This window comes from Lepus europaeus, chromosome 12 (genome assembly GCF_033115175.1).
Source record: "Lepus europaeus isolate LE1 chromosome 12, mLepTim1.pri, whole genome shotgun sequence".
Lineage (NCBI taxonomy): Eukaryota > Metazoa > Chordata > Mammalia > Lagomorpha > Leporidae > Lepus > Lepus europaeus.
The window spans coordinates 73,246,422-73,250,092 of record NC_084838.1 but is presented as its reverse complement, the minus strand read 5'-3'; positions in this window follow the sequence as shown (position 1 = coordinate 73,250,092).

Sequence of the window (3,671 nt, the reverse complement as noted above, 5' to 3'; positions counted from 1 at the left end):
AGTAAAAAAGGAAAGACCTTGCAGCGCCAGCACACCGGGTTCTAGTCCCGGTCGGGGCACCGATCCTGTCCCGGTTGCCCCTCTTCCAGGCCAGCTCTCTGCTGTGGCCAGGGAGTGCAGTGGAGGATGGCTCAGGTCCTTGGGCCCTGCACCCCATGGGAGACCAGGAGAAGCACCTGGCTCCTGCCATCGGATCAGCGCGGTGCGCCGGCTGCAGCGCGCCTACCGTGGCGGCCATTGGAGGGTGAACCAACGGCAAAAAGGAAGACCTTTCTCTCTGTCTCCCTCTACTGTCCACTCTGCCTGTCAAAAAAAAAGAAAAGAAGAAGAAAAAAAAAAGGAAAGAGAAATAGTGTGTATTAGGCATGCATGATGATTATGTATTTAGTATTTAAATATTCCAACACCCCCCTGAAGTCAGTGTTGCTATTTTAATTTTGAACAAGGCCAGAAGAGCAAGGCATTGAGTCAGTATGCAAATTGATGTCTGTCTGTCTGTCTGTCTGGACGACCACGTTTGTACTGGTATATCATGATGCCTCCTTTGTCTATTCATTTAATTCTCAAGTAATTAACATTTTTTCTCTGAGGGAGAAGAGGGAATAAATGAGGGGAAGTCATATGTTTTGCCAGAATGATTTACATAGCAAGAAAGGTGACTCTTCAGCCATTCCAGTGCTCTGTGGGACTGAAGTGCAGCGATGTGCGAACTCAGAAATCTTCAGCATGAGCAAGCAGCTGAGAGACTTGCAAACCAACAATCTGAAGCTTCTGGCACTACCTGCTCTCAGTGCATAGCCAGGAAAGGCTCACATGCAGTAAAATGGGAGAAAATAAGCAAAAAAGGAAAAAGCTTTGACATGTTGAGTTCATTTATTTAAAAAATAATATTGAAAACCAAGTCTCAAGATTTCCATCTTGAGCATGAAATACAATTAAAATGCAGGTGCCAAAAAAAAATTTAAAATGAAGTTGCCAAAGAGGTCTAGAATCTCAATGGTGCCCATTTAGCAAGCATAGCACTTACTGCCCCAAATTCATTACTAGGCCTCTGCTTTGTATTCAGGATAGCCAGTGCCTGTACTGGACTGTCCTAGCTAGTTTTTCTTGCTACCCTTGGTTTTTTTTTTTTTTGTTTTTTGTTTTTTTGTTTGTTTGTTTGTTTTTAAGAAACAGTGAAAGTAATTCATTTGATGATCTGGAAAATTACTCCTAAATTCTCTCCAGCACTTGGTAAAAAGAGAGCACAAGAAAACTTTACAACTGATAAATTTATAATGTTTAGCTATGAACTTTATGTGGTCTTCCTTCTCTTGGCTAAGTAAGTGAGGGTGTAGTATTTGTTAATATTTCTTTAAAAAGAAAACCTATGGAGTACTGACAGTAAGTTTGTTTGGTAGGTACCAAAGCTTTCGGACAACTCAGATGAGAATTTAAATTCAACTGTTAATTGGCTGATAAATCATCCTATATTAACTGTACACTTAAGTTATTGATGAGTTTTAAAGTTTTCTCAACTAAGCTATCAGGTTAAAGATGTATCTTTTCTATAATATCTCACCTTTTTAAAAAAGGTTTTACTACTTATTTTTTTGACAGGCAGAGCTAGACAGTGAGAGAGAGAGAGACACCCCCCAAGTGGCCGCTACAGTCCTCTTGGTCTCCTATGCGGGTGCAGGGCCTAAGGACCTGGGCCATTCTCCATTGCACTCCTGGGTCACAGCAGAGAGATGGACTTATTTTTAATACCTCCTTGGGCAGAAATTCATCTACCAACACTTGTTTATTAAAGAGATCTTAGATTGAGAATGAAGACTCTATTTAGGCTGGGATGAACATGCAGTCTGCTTGGACAACTCAACACAGATAGACTCACTTGAGGGTCTAAAGATGCCCCTTGGAGCTCAATCCAAGGGAATAAAGTAAAGGGACCTAAATTTGGTCCAAAGTTAGCAATGTAACACCTCTTCTGTTGCTTCTGTGTCTCATGTCTCCTTCTAGAAATAGCATTCACCCCAAACATCACTCACATTAGCTCTTAGACATCCTACATCAGTGTCTGCTGACAAGGCAATAAACCACATAATCTGTGGCCACAGCTGACTGGACCAGATGTGGACACTTGTCCCCAAAAAGCCAATTCTCTCTCCTGGGACATTTTAAATAGTTCTGAGAGGCTGTGGTTAACATTTATTAAATAGTCAGAAAGTCAGTGTCAGATGAGGCAACCATTCTCTGCCCCATATTATACAGACAGAATTCCATCGCCCATGAACTTTTTGAAGTATTTTTATATAAAGGCATTGAGTGAGTTTACTATTGGTGCTGCAGTAAATTACCACAGACTTAGTGGCTTAGCATGTTAGTTACCTTATTGTTCTGAAGGTCATAGTTCCCAAATGGTTCTTGCCAAGGCTAAGATCACAGTGTTGACAATGTTGCGTTCTCTCTGGCGGCTCCAAGAGAGAATCCATTGTCTTGCCTTTCCTGCTTCCAGTGGCTACCCATGTTCCTTGGCTTGTGACTCCTTCTACCTTCAAAGTCATCAGTGACCGATCAAGCCATAGCGCTGTCTGTGGTTCTGACTAGTCTGCTTCCCTCATCCTGATTTAAAGAGGCTTACGATTCCGTTTGTCCTGGAAATCAAGAATAATCTTTAAAATCAGCTGATGGGCACCCCTTCTATCTGCAGCCTTTGTTTCCTTGTTGTGTAAGGTAACACATTCAAAGGTTCTGGGGACTGGGATGAGAACATCTTTAGTATTCTGCCTCCCACAGGCATGAATAATGACAGCTCCGTAAAGATGTGACACTTCATCAAAAGGTAGACCCTTTCCCTGTGGATTGACTTGTTTGATGCTCACTCATCCCTTGTGCTACAAACAGCGTCATTAGACACATCTTAGGTGTGAAGCATCCAAAGCTCAGAGAGCAGGTAGCTTCCTTTGGAGCAAAAGGTCACTAAGTGATGGAGTTGGGACCAGAGACCAGGTGTTTTGCTTGCAGCCAGGTGAGGTTTCTAATCATTTTATCAGCTGTGAATTCATCTACTTTAATATCACCTAACATTTCCAATGTGGTCCTAAGAACATCACGAAAACCGGCGATAGATACACAGTTCTCTGTTACTCCTCTAGTCTACAGCTTATGTCACTTATCAGAAAAGAAAAGAAAGTTTAATTTTTCAACATGCCTTTAGAGAACTTGTGCTACCTCCTTGTGATAGGTACTATTCCTCTCTCTACCCCCATATGAAAACAACTCAAAAGACATTTTTAGTTGTTCTGAAAGCTCAATGACCATTCTATTGGCATGAGGTTTTGGCAGTGCAGTCTCTGTGTGCGTTTGGATGTTTTCCTCTTGAAAATCCCTCAGAACTGCTAGAGACTGGCTCCTCCTCATCGTTGTCTGGTAAAGCTGAGATGTAACTGTTACAGAAGAGTTAACATCACCGTGGTTCAAATCTATTGTCTGTCTTTGGAAGTGCTGCCTTTCCTCTCCTCGGAAGGCTCCTCTGTGTCACTGGTTTTCACCTGCCAACTTGTTGATACCAGTTTTAATCCCCTTCTGCCCCCTGAAAATCTCCCTGTCCCCCTCTCTTGGCTCCCCTTCTGCAGTATTTCTTCCAACCGCTCCCAGAAATCTTCAGCCTATTTCATAAGCTCCTCCAT